At 38.6% G+C, this 14351-nt stretch overlaps 1 protein-coding gene across 11 annotated transcripts in view; it reads right to left on the bottom strand.

Moving 5' to 3' along the window:
* DPYD (dihydropyrimidine dehydrogenase) overlaps window positions 1-14351 on the bottom strand; it is a 366543-nt gene that overhangs the window by 288854 nt on the left and 63338 nt on the right. The window lies entirely within an intron of this gene.

Here is a 14351-nt window from a genome sequence, read left to right as displayed (position 1 = left end):
TTTAATATAAAAAAATAAATAAAAGAGTTAAAGGTATTAACTGACTGTTATCCATCCACTGGAAGAAAGGTAAAATAAAATGAGCAAACTACCATTTTGTATTTAGTGCCACTGACCCATTGTTCCAACTGCAGCCAACATGCAGTATAAAAAAGCTGAAAGTTTCCTTTCACTTCCTGTAGTAATTTCCTACGTTAACCATCAAACAGTAATTTTAAATATAAAAGCAAATACAGCTCTACAACATATTTAAGACAGCAACAACAGTGTAGGTTATGCTTTCAGGAATAATGCTCACTTCATCTGAGAGGTACAGTCCTTTCACCTCTGAACATTCAAAATTATTTTGCAATACTACGGTAAAAAAGGAGTTCCACACTAAATATAAAAGATGACACTGCCACACAATGCATAGAGAAATTACAAATTTACTGGTGAAAATTCAGTGCCACAATAATTGAAGGTCTGGAAAACATTAAATTATGAAATTTAATGAGGGAATTTATGACTGATTCATAACAATAAACAAAACACCAAGTTTAAACTTTCTAGTCATTCTGCTTTGTACAGCAGTATGTATGAGGCTTTGGATTTAAAAAAGATGCTATTTATTTTCATAGAACTTGGGTATTTTTTTTAACTTCTAATTCAGGCCTGCTTGTAGCATTAGAAATGCATACTGTAATGACTTTTTCTCTCACTGTAGGTTTGTGTGCAAGGAAATAGGTGAAAAAAAATCACAGCGTGTCACATATACTGACTCAGTGATTCAGCTGGAGTTTTTTTACTGAAAAAGCAGCACCATCTCAGTGTCAGCACTAGTCATCAAAGCAAACCAAAGTGTTGAGCAGATACTCTGATCCAGGATATCCAGGGACAAGCATGTTTTGTTGCTCTGTGGTTTTGATCTTTATCTCTGACTGATCTTCTTTTTGTGACTGCTGTCCCCAAAACCCCTAACAGGTGATGTTCAAATGTGGGAGGGTTTTTGGTTTGGCTTTCTTTTTGCAATCCAAACTAGAGCTTTCAAAGCTCTGAAAGCAGCTGTAAGAGCCTAAAACCAGCTTGGACAATCCCAAATATGTATTCTTCATTAAATATTGGCATATACTATGCCAAATCATGTCACTACTGAGAGGAAAATTTTGACCACCCCATACTTAATTATTCATCAGAAAGGCACTCTGATCATTATCACTATTGACCCAGGAATTCATCCTATATCCATTGCCAAATCAGCATGTACCCTCGTCCCCTCAACACACTCATCTTTCACTCCCTACTGTGAAGCAATTCTCATGCACAAGGACCATTAAATGCTGACAACATACACAGCACAGATTTGTAGTCAGCAAACTCACCATATTAACTGCATGGAGAAATTGCTGGCGCTCTTGATGCTAGTAGGAGTTACTACAGGATATCAGTAGTGATTGATCCCCATTTTCAGTCCCATAAATAACTGTCTGCAGTTGGCTTTGCTGGACCTGTGCAGAGTCTTGATGCTCAGCTAGCTCAGTAGTCTTTTTTCCCAAACCTGACCCTACTTCTGCCTGCAGGACCATGGGTCAAGGCTGATGGTTGGCTTACTAACCTCTGTGTATCTCCTCTGTTCTTTATTTTCTCTTATACACTCTTCAGATATCAGTGTGGAAACAACTCCAACCAGCTGGAACAAACACACCCTCTGGAACAACAAATACTACCAATGACAACCAACCTTTCATTTGCTGGATCAATGCTGCTAAAGACATTAAATGCTTCAAGAAAGGTATATGGATGTATGTAACTAAAGACCTTTGGAAAGCTTTAAACACTAGTAGTAATTATTATCTTTATTGTAAGCCCAAACTTACCACCACAGATAAAATGGCTGTGAGCAAGAGGTGTCAGATACTCTTCTAAGAATACTGATTGAAAAATGAGCGGGGGGGGAAGTTGTAAAGAATATCAACGTATCTTTAAGACAGTTGCAGTGGGTTGATTGCAACAGTACAACAGTGATGCCTACTGACTTGGGGAATGGCTTTAAAGCAATGTGAAACTAGTCAAGAATGAGACCAACTGCAAAAATTCTGATTCTTATCCAACCCCCAGGTCTCTACAGCAAAATTACTACCAAAAAAGATGCCTTGGCTTCTCCCAGATGCCAAATGGCTGATATATTATTACTTTCCACACTTCAAAAAGAAAGGAGACATTCTGTTGATATCACACATATATTTTCAGTTAAGATTTTGTTTTAGATATATTCTTCCTCAAAAAATAGGACATTTTTGGAGGAACAATGTACATTATTTGATCTCATTAATGGAGTACTTCTTTCTGATTTCACAAGATACAGCAGGATTTTTGAAAAAGAGTGTACATGATCTCTAACCAGATAGAAATTGCATTTGATTACTAAAACTACAGTGCTGCAAATGTAGCACCTACAGAGAAACTTTTTCAAATATCTCCAGAATACCATAATATCTCAAAATTGAAATATAAAATCCTTGCAATGAAAAGACATCAAATACATTTCACAAGACAATTGTCGCATACATTCAGCGAGAGTTATTAGCTGGCATGCGAAGTCTTGGAATAATTTCCATTGCTCTCTCATCCAACTGTAAGCTTGACGCATTACCTTGGAAGAATGCCACGTTTCCCGCTGTGCTAAACTTACTGAAACAAATAGGAAAGCAGCATTGCTGTGTTACATCCCTGCTTTACTATTGTGTAATTGGACCACACTACAGGAACAGCACTTTGTATTACAAACATTGAGTTACCATTATCAACTTGTGGCTTCGTGCTCCCAGCATAAAAGCAATGAATTCTTGTTTTACATCAAGAATTAAATGAGTATGATAGAAGAGAAAATATTAAGAGAAGTTGCATTTCAAGGCTCTGCTTGCAGTTCTAGTTTTAAAACAAAATAAATTTCATATGTTATGACATTGTTATACTAGCAGGAGAAAGAATGTTTAGCAATGCCAGTAGCAAAAAGATTACTCAGGCCTTTCTGAATTAAAGTCTTCATTCACCCATGTACCCAAGTAGAATAAAGGAATAAAAATTGGTCAAAGAAGCTGGGAGTTGGTTTTACACTTACAGAAACAGATCTATTTCAACTAAGAAAGAGGGAAAAAAATTCATTCTCTATAGTCCCTGCTTAAATAAACGCCTTCCTGTACTATAAAAAGAGTATCAGGGATTTCATCTGCAATTGGGTGAAGAGTGGGTCTCTCCCCTCTCCTCTGAGATGTTAACCAGCCTTTCCTTATGATTCTGGCCACAGAAGAATTTGTGCCTAGAATGGCTACATCTCTAATAGCAGAAGATACCCTAAAATGACTGTGTCTGTGAGCAGTGTGGCCCAAAAGCAAAGGGTCTCTACAACAAAACAACTGGCATTAAGGCTGACATAACCCCTCCTGAAAAGTGCTTATTTCAGCTTACTTCTAACCTAGTCCTGCAGGCTTGAGCAACCGACAGGGACATGAGTGTCCCTGCAGCTTCCCCATCACAGCTCCCTGTGCCAGCCATGCTAGGGACAGCAGCCAGGAGAAGCACTTGGAGGAGCAGCGCATCCCCCGCCGGGCACGCGCTGCCCTGCAGCCCCTGCACAGCTGTTAGCGGCGTCCGGGAGGTGACAGCGAGGCACCTTACAGGCAGGCCATGACTAAACGTGTGACTCCACACAGGAGCCATTTATGCTTGTCTAACTACTCAAAAAGAGCAGTCAGGCCAGATGCTGCTAATTGTGCAGCTGCATCGCAGTGCAGGCTCCAAGATGGACTCAAGAAACATCTTCTGTTTAGGCTACTGCAGCCACGTGGCCAGCGGTTCTCAGCCATGCTGCCACAGTTCTCTTCAGTAAAACACACTCAATGGACCCAGAATCTCTTTTAAATATATAACCATTCCTGTTTAAGTATTTTTAAACAGCTCCGTATAGCTCTTTAATTACAAGAAGAACAATTCCCACCCCAATTAAATATTTAATCTGAGAAGGCACAAGGGAATACCCTTGGAGACAGAAGAGGGTTAACAATACTAGCAGTTGCCATGCAAGCAAATTTGCAATGGGAAGACTGAGGGGTGGATACTCTGAGGCACAGCCCAACACGTAACAGCCAGGCATGAGCCAAGCAAGTCACTGTAGCTCCCGGGGAACAGAAATTGTTTTACATGTGCTCAAGTGCATCTTCTCTTCATTAGAAAAACACAAATAAGCAGGAAGAGTCACTAGAAAAGCCACTTTTTGCTCAAGTAGGAAGATACATCAGGTAGGAGAAAAAGAAAAATTATTTTATAAATATATTTTTTTCTATTTTACAATGCTCCTCAAAGTGTGTTTTCTTGTCTTTTTAGTAATACTGTCAGATACCAACTTAAAAATATTTTAATTCATTTGATACATTACCAATTACAAAACAAATGCTTGGTTAATACTAATTAATGACCACAAATGTGGAAAAAATCTTCAGTAGGCAAAATAGCAGTAAGAAAAGTATTTGTAGCCTTAATCAGTACCACTAAACACTACTATTTGATAGTCGTAATAAAAGTAATAGTCTTTACAAAGATAGCAGCCATAATAACTTTATTAAATTTAAAAAATATTATATGTAGTAATAGTAATCACTAATTTTTAATGTGGTAACAGTAGAAATATTAAATACTATTAATAAATAGGAGTTTAAAAAGTAGTCACACATACAGTATTGTAATGGTATCAGATAATAAATCAAGTCTTTTGTAAGTATTCTGATAGAAATCACATTATAATTCTTTCCATTACATTCTGTTCCATATACAGATCAATTATTAAAACTCATTTGAATGGGTGCAATTCTGTGATGATATTTAGAACAGTTCAGGGTTTATTATACAGAAAAGACCATTTTTTTGTTCTTCCTGGGGAAAACAAACAAACACACAACAACATCATCATAAAAAACACAAAAAACAAAACAACTAACAAACCACAAAAAACCACAAATCACCTTGATTTTTGGTATTGGACCAAGCCAGAACTAAATGCTGAACAACCTAACTACACTAAATACATAAAAATTGATCTGCAAACACCTGCTCCACAAAGAACCTTGTCATTGCCAATACTCTGTGCACCTTACAAAGCCCACCCTAGGCAAGCTGTGCTGGGCATTCAAGATGGCAGGAGATGTCACTTGAGAATAGCTTGTTCCTCTATTCTCCATTACACCTCTTATGTTTGTCTCACTCTGTAAGCAGCTTCTTTGTACAAATTGGTGCCTGGGATCGATCTTAACATTCCTCAGTCCTGGAGATGCTAAAATTTAGTAGCTTTGCCTTAGGCACTAGCAGTGAAAGCCTCTGGGTGGTGTCCTGAAAGACCTAAAGTGGTCTAGGGCTTAAATGGCTGCCCATCAACTTTTCAACAGCAAGCTCCAATGAAACAGATGCCTATGTAATGAATCTTTGTTCTGAAGAAATAAGGATGGAAAACTGTTTCTGTGAAATTTTGTATCCAATTAGCTAAATTTATGGTACTGATTCCAGTGTATCTTAACAACTGTCTTACTGAAAAAAGGCCAATACAATTTACAGTCTTACTTTCAATAAACAGGTTGATTCCACTAGAAAATTAAATTTAGATAATCTTTTCTTGGTCTCCCAAATAGCCTCAAGTAAATAAACAGAATTTAAATTCAAAGGTCTACAGGGGAAGGACAGATTAATTTTGATGGAAGGTAAATATCTTAGGGCACAGCTGGACCCACAGTTTAATCTCTGAAACATCCTCACCCCAACATACAACACATTTCTAGGAAAATGGATATTTGCTCTTACATCCAAAAACCACAACAGCCAGTATAAAATAAAGTTAGAACTCTTGAGAGGCAGCAAAAAAAGTATCAGTAGCTAATAATAGTCATTATAACCAAGGGGTTCTAAGCACATATATATCATGGTTTAACTCCAGCCAGCAACTAAGCCTCACCAAGCCACTCATTCATACCCTCCTGTTGGAATAAGGAAGAGAATCAGAAGGGTAAAAGTGACAAACCTCACGGGTTGAGACAAAGACAGTTTAGTAGGTAAAGCAAAAGCTGCACATGCAAGCAAAGCAGAACAAGGCATGCATTCACTATGTCACACTGGCAGGCTAGTGTCTTGGGAAGAGACAAAACACCGTAACTCTTGAGTTTCCACCCCACCCTTCTTCTTCCCCCTCCCTACGGTCTGGGAATATCCATCCCTAGGATCAGCTGGGGTCAGCTGTCCTGGCTGTGTTCCCTCCCATCTCCTTGTGCACCCCCAGCCTCCTTGCTAGGGGGTAGGCTGAGGAACAGAAAAGGCCTTGACCCTGTGCAAGTGCTGCTCTGCAATAACTGAAATATCCATGTGTTATGAACACTGTTTTCAGCACAAATCCAAAACACAGCCCCAGAGCAGCTACTGTGAAGAAAGCTAACTTCTATCCACCCAAATCAGCACACCACCATAATCAGAAAAGATAATAATTACCTGGCCACAGTGAACATACAATGCAAAGACACGCTACCTAATAATGCAATTTTGAATGAAGATAGTATTTCTTCCTCAAACCCTTAGCTTTGCTTTGTATCCTGAACTCCAAAGAGAATGTACTCAAAGACACCCATGGCAACAGAAAGTCCAAGGACAACACAAAGGAGGAAGAAAAGATTACACTTTTTCAGGCTTTTGAGAAGTATAGTAAATGAAAATAAATACAGATATATGTAAAACAGCATTTGTAAAGACAGACTGGTTTCTGACTGTAGACAAAACAGTAGGAAATGGGCTTTGTTAAATACATGTGGAATGTGGTACTCTCAACAGGCTGGCTACAGATTAAACTAATAACTTCTAAATAAAATGGCATGAGCTTCAACATCTTCAACTAAAACATCTGACTTCTTTGCCAAAGCTGCAAGACACCCAGCTTCTGCATACATCCCAGACCTTCTTTATGGTTTAAAATGGTACAATACTCCTTCTACCTAAACCATCCAAAGCCCTGAAACAGAAAATCAAGCATTAATCTAAAAAAAGCCATGGCTCATGGCAAAACCATCAGCAAATTTTTTTCACTCATATCTGTACTTTTTTTCTTTTATTTATATTTCATGAACCAAAACCTTTTCTGAAGTGTATAGGCTGGTAATCCATATTGTATACATTCTCCCTGGCAATCCAGAGTATTTTCCTGAATGCTATTGGCAGCAAAGAAATTTCAGAAATATTTTAAAACTTTTGCATTTTAAAAAGTAACGAAGGGGGAACCCATGGAGTAAACTCAAAATTCTGCAGTGCAATTTTCTACTCTGTTTGCACACGAGTGGCTGTTAGTCGCTGAAAAGTACGATGCTGCACCCCCTGCACACCACCTTTGGAGTCTTTGTGGTAATCCATCTGCCACAGTGGTTTTCAAAATCTCTTTCACCACCAGCATCAGACATCATCTCCTGCAGTTTGTAAAGAAGCAAAATTTTGACTCTTATCCAATTCTTTAAGTCATAAAACTAAATGGTTCAAAACCAAAACCAGGCTCTCCTTGGCTGAAGTGACAAAAAGTGGAGGTTTTTTTCTCCTCTCTCCTCTGAAGTATTTCTTGGGAATGCTATACACAAATACAGAAACTATGTACTTACCACACTCAGACTAGACCCGAAGCATATTTCAGTCACAGTAATATATACAAAAGAGCATATAAGAAACATACAAGATTTTATCAAAAATGTTCATGTAAGATGTTGCCTAAAGCACATTTTAGTATATCAACAAAAGTAGCAATTATAATGCAGTTTCCAAATCTATGAATATTATTTATTTTGCTGTTTTACTATATTGCTTGCTTTTTGCTCACAATGCTTTTGTTCTATATCCATGTATGGGTTAGAAACACTAGAAGGCATAATTCAATCCTGTGATGTAAAGTAACTGCAAATCTACATTGTCAATTGGAATAGCAAAAAAAATTCAATATCCTTTCACATTTGCCATTCAGGAACATCATCAATCCACTATTTTAGGTCAGTAAAAGCTCTATTTGTCAGTTTATCCCCGCTAGGTGACTAAATGAACATTTAAAGGAAAACAATCTAATTATCTTGATCTCCTCCCCTGTAACATCTAAATAAACAAGCCAATCACTGGACCAGAATGAAAATTACAACTCATGAATTAAAAATAAGAAATTATATACAGTATTTTGAACAATGTATGTACAGCAATCAGCTGACAGACTTGGAAATTTATTTCAGTTTTAAAATTTCTGGGGAAGGTATTATGAAGCTGATATTCAACAGAACAGTCCATCTCACAGTCAAGCCCAAAACAAGGCACTTACTAATTTTCTTGATTATACTTGAAAAATATATATAAGGCAATGCAGTTACATTCTGTAGTGCACAGGTTAAGCATTATCACTAGTTTCCCAAAATTTTCAGTGTGAGTTATACCTGACACTTGAAACAATGGTCTTGACATGTATCAGAACCTTCTTTTTCTTTTTAACTGCAAAATGAAATATGAAGTTCTATAATTCTCCATAGAAATGACAAAGACAATAAAAATTTTAATAATTATCACAAAAATAATTACATTAATGTCATGCATTCCTATACATGCTTGGTGTTGCAGCTTCTGTCTATAGACAGAAATTACTGCATCATGGCCAGATCTGAGCAATTCATCCCAGGCACTGTTAGGCTCTCAGAGGGTGGCTAGTGGGTGACTCAGAAGTTAGTTAGCCAACAAAGAGCATGGTAAAATTGCATGAACACAGCTTAACAGTGCCTTGTTAATGCAACTAAACAGCTTCTACCACATAAGCAGCTTGTTTAGTCATAGCTCTCCCTATCCGGGGCAGCCTTGCACTGCGAAGGCATATGGCTAACGCTTGGTCAATGCAAGTGATGTTGGCAATCTGTTTGATCTGTAATGTAAACTAAGAATGATAGTGAAGTTCTGATTTCAAAACAGCACTCAAAATTGAACTCATATTAGCCACATGGGTCTTTACAATGGAAGTACTACTAAAAGTTCTCAAGTGCTTTAACATTCAGTGTGCATTTCTATGCAACACCAAACGGGAATAGAAACACCCGCAGTTTGCAGCATCTCCTCATCTCCATATGCTATTAATAATATGGTAAATTTATAAAATTGTGAAGATGCATATATAGAAAATAAATTCCAAGGCGAGCAAGTTTAACATTCCCTAAACTCCACAGTTTTGTGGGAGTCTTTGTTTTCAGTCTGAGAACACCTCTGTAGTTAATTTTTTAAAGGAATATCTCTAAGCCTAATGCAGTCAAAATAAGGGTCTAAATCAATAAGCCAATCAGTGGCTTACCTAATTAATATGTCCTCTGTGGCAGGCAGTGTTTGTTTCTTGGTGCTGAGATAGATACATCAGAGGAACATGAGCTGGTCACCCAAGGAGCAAAGTGTTGTTGCAGTTTGGAAGCAGCACAACATTTTTGTTAAATATTTAAGAAGCAATCACTTGCTTTTCCCCAAAAAGCATGCCCCAGGAAGCATTCAAGTGATCGCACTGGAGATAAATGTAAATATAGAAGAAGGTAGAAGAGAAACTTGGACTGACTCCCTCAGTCCCAAACAAACACACTAACACAAGGCTAGTGGCTACTTTCATAAAATCATTAAGTTTGGAAAACATCTCCGAGATCATCAAGTCCAACCTTTGACCAAACACCACCTTGTCAACTAAACCACAGCACTAAGTGCCACATCCAGTTGTTCCTTAAACATTTCCAGGGATTGTGATTCCTCCACCTTCCTGAGCAGCCTGTTCCAATGCTTGACCACACTTTCAGTGGAAAAAATTCTTCTTGATGACCATCCTGAACCTTCCCTGGTTCAGGTCAGCTTGAGGCCATGCCCTCTTGTCCTGTCACTGTTTGCCTGGTAGAAGAGGCCAACTCCCATCTTGCTACACCCTCCTTTCAGGAAGTTGTAGAGAATGGTAAATTCTCCCGAGCCTCCTCTTCTCCAGACTAAACCCCCGCTCCCTCAGCCGCTCCTCACAGGACTCACTCTCCAGACCCTTCCCCAGCTCCGCTGCCCTTTTCCAGAGGGCCCCTCAATGTCTTCCTCGAGGTGATGGGCCCAGAACTGGACACAACATTCGAGGTGTGGCCTCACCAGTGCCCAGTACAGGGGAACAATTCCTGCCCTGGTCCTGCTGGTCACAATATTGCTGATACAGGCCAGGATGCCATTAGCCTTTTTGGCCACCTGGGCAGACACTGGTTCATGTTCAGCTGCTGTTTACCCGCACCCCCAGGCTTTTTCCCACTGGGCAGCTTTCCAGACGCTGTTCCCCAGTCCAGCAGCACTGCAGGGGCTGATGTGACCCAAGCACAGGATCTGACACTTCACCTTATAGAACCTTACACCATTGACCTCAGCTCAACAATCCAGCCTGGCCACATTCCTCTGCAGAGCCTTCCTGTCCTCCAGCAGATCAACGTTCCCATCCAACTTGGGGTCTCTTGCAAACTTACTGTGGGCGCACTTTATCCCCATGACCAGATCATCTGTAAAGATAATAAACAGGACTGGGCCCAGTACTGATCCCTGGGGGACACCACTGGTGACCGGCCGCCCACTGGATGCAGCAGCATTCCCCAACACTTTCTGGGTTCAGCTGTCCAGCCAGTTCTTAACCCAGCAAAGGGTACACCTGTCCAAGCCGTGAGCTTCCAGCTTCCCCAGGAGAGTGCTGTGGAAGACAGTCTTGAAGGCTTTACTGAAGTACAGAACTTTGGAATACCGGAATTTGCTTCAGAGACTCCCACCTTCCCAGAACACAAAGGATTTCTTTGAACAGACAATCTCTTGAGAGCTGGATCAGGAACCCAGAAGCCTTTACTTCTCTTAACTCACCTTCCCTTTCAGTTTACCTGAGACTGGTCCCATCTCCCAGAACAATACAGGAAAGCAAAAATACATTTAACATGACATTTTCATTGCCCTTATTACCTTACACTTCATGTCTGTGCTTCTCTAACTTTAGAGCTCTATGACGCATTTTAAAATGGGAAAATCAAGTTGCCTGACTCAGAACCGAAATATGAACCCGTATTTGCCACGGCTCAGGCCAAAGCCCAAACAAGTTGGTTACTACGTATTTTTTAGTTTGCACTGCAGACTTGTTTTGTTTACGTGTTTAAAATCCCAGCTTTTACTCTGCAAACTAATGAATATTTGTGAAACCTTGGAACTTCTTACACTGCAATTTTCTTGGGTTTTGCCCAGTCATAGAAACTATTTGTCAAATACATCTGAGAGTCTAGACCATATTAAAAGAAGCCTGATTATTACTAACCCCAGCTTGCACAGTTGTCAAGACAACAGTGAATATCATCATTAACAGAAACTGTTTCTAGCAAACTGGAAATCACAGTTGAAGCTTCACTCCCTTGTTCATATTATCCGAAACCATATGCAAATATATGAATGCAAAAGAAAATTCTAAATGAACTTCGGTATCTTTTATACCGATTCAAACAGATAAGCAAACTTTCTCTTTCCTTTCCCATTTCAAAGTACGAATAAATATGTTTAAATTTTCCTTTAATAACAAGAAGACTATACAAAAATACTCAGCTTTAATTTTCACTTGCAAAGCTTTCACACATACTCAGTCAGTGTTCACAAGACAGACCATATCCATATCCACCTACGAGTAGGATCCATTTACATATTAACACCTCACCAGCCTCGCTGATTGCTCACCACCTTAACCCACCATGGTGGCTTACCAACTCAGTTGATAAGCAAGCAATTGCAACACTAGATTCAGAAGGTTTCATTTAAAACACTATGGCTTAGTTTGTCTGACACCAGGCTCATGAAATGTACACTAGACACAGGTCTAAAACGCATGGTAACATATATGCAGTGTTCAAAAGCAATCTACCACCTGCTGAGTGGTGACACTACAGAGGGACCTGGACAGGCTGGAGGAACAGGCCTACAGAAACCACATTAAAAAAAAAAAAAAAAGAGAGAGACTTTGGATTTCTGCCACACTTCTCCTAAAAGTTACTTTATAATTTGAGGAGGCAGGGGCTTCATTATTGTGTTTGCCTAATTTTAAGACTCCTCAAGACTACTGTACCCTACTTCCCCAGAGGAATGCTTACTGTAGCACTCCACATTCTGGTTTCACCATCTATGAAAAGACTACCAGTGTCAGCCCTCAGCTTACACCACTTCCTCCTCCTCAAATACTTGTCGTCTCATAGCAGACAAACCAGTCTAAAAGCTCCTTTAAAATTCTAGATGAAGCTTTACTGATGATTTGAATCCAGATTTTTCTCAGTGATTACATATTAAAAACAAATTGAGCTTTGTTCAACAAAAGCTCAGTGCTCTTACTTAGGCAACCTGACATTATAGGTATATAGCTATATTTTTCTACCCAGTTACTACATAAAATACTCAATTAATTTATCGTATACACATTCAAGGTAAGCAAAGCAACAGTCTGTCCATTTATAAACTCCAATTCAAAAAACTAATGGATTTTTATTGTTTACTTCAGCTTTGCAGCTGCATTAAAGTATAGTAATAAATAAAACATTTGGAGTACATTAACAAAATAAGCAAAACATTAACCAAATTGAATGCTTTATGATTTTATGTGCAATCACAAGTAAATCAAATTCTTACAATACCACTCTCTATATACTGAATAATGGCAAACTACTATCAGCTCATTATCTCATTCAAAATCTAAAATAAATGTGCAGTAGAAGTAGAGAAAGTTCATAGGCTTTGTGATAATTTCAAAACCCTTCAGAAAGTTTATTTTGCATACATCTATATACATAAACAAGAAAGATAATTTTCATGTAATCCTTAATTTGAATACTGAAGAGCTGGAAACAGAACAAGACCCTTCTTGGATATTAGTATTTGTTTATGCAGAGCACAGTGATACTCACAGACTAGAAGTGTACTGAAACCCATACTAAATTGACCATTTTTCTCAAAGATGAAGTTAAAATGGAAGGTCTCATTCCAAACAAGAGCACTGGGGGAAAAGGTTCATTGTATTTCTCATCTGGCAGACCAGTAGTACCACTCTGGGAAATCAAAGAGGGTTTGGGCAGACTGCCCACTCAACTTAAGGCTCATCTGAGATCCACATATATCCCCTTAGCTATCCAACTAGGATTTTTTGTTGTTGTTGCTTTCATGCCCACATGATTTTAGTGCTTTTGTGCAATGTGCAACCCTCTTCACAAGGTTCCCTTACCAAAAGGAGGCAGGTACCTCATAATACTGAGGTCAGGAAATCTATGTCCTCCCATGCCTGGTCCAATGTCCACTCTTGTCATGAAAAGGAGAAGTGAACTTTAATCTATAAAAATGTACCATTTGAATTACATATGTACAGATCATCTTGGGATCCAAACAGAAAAATGCAGCCACCCAGTAAATAAGGCGACAATTTAGCAGTTGAAAGAACTGTACAACCTAAAATAACAAGTGTCTTTTACACACATTTAGAAAAATATGTACACCTACATGCATATAGCTCTTTAAATTAACATTTTCCACCTTTCATGTGCCACTCGAGTATGTTATAAAAACACATTACAGTATAAATTCAGTAAGTCAGGTATTTTCTTTATCTTAAATCAAAAAAGCAACTAAGGAAACAGCCATTTAATGCTGACTGCAATTAAGAGAATTCCAGCATTGCACAATATCTGTCACACTTCACAATCAATAACTATTTCTCAGAATGGCTAGCAGAAATAGCCAGGATACAAATTTATGAGATAGTAAAGCGCTTTTGCACAGAAAAGAATCACAAGAATCTTCTAAACAGTCTTTATAACACAAACATGACCTTTGAAATGCCAAAGCTCCCCTTGCTATTCAATGCTGATCACCAAAGAGCTGCCAGCTCCCAAATTTTTAAAATATTATCCCTGCCGAGTCATGTATTGCAAAATGTCGCAAACCTGAACACTGTTACAGGACAGCAGCAACTTGAAATCCAATTTGTTGGAAATACTGAAGGTAGCTTCATGTGCCAAAAATTCCCCAAATCTTTGCTTTTAATCACTTTCCATTTATTACATGCAAGATTTAGATACACCGATGACCGACCACACTGGGAGAAAACCCTAAACGTATGAAGCAAAACGAGCATAAAGCAAAAATCACAATTAGAAAGGTGAATGAATGCCATTATTTTTACAGCACTGGTAGTTGAAATGTTCAGCATACTTGTAGGTAAGAATATGTTTTCAAATGGTCAGTGCATACGAGAGAAGAGCATCATGAGCATAAAGACATAAAGT

Source organism: Aphelocoma coerulescens, chromosome 8 (assembly GCF_041296385.1).
Source record: "Aphelocoma coerulescens isolate FSJ_1873_10779 chromosome 8, UR_Acoe_1.0, whole genome shotgun sequence".
In the NCBI taxonomy this organism is placed as follows: Eukaryota; Metazoa; Chordata; class Aves; order Passeriformes; family Corvidae; genus Aphelocoma; species Aphelocoma coerulescens.
The sequence above is the reverse complement of the archived record's forward strand: the minus strand, read 5'-3'. Positions and strand labels throughout refer to the sequence as shown.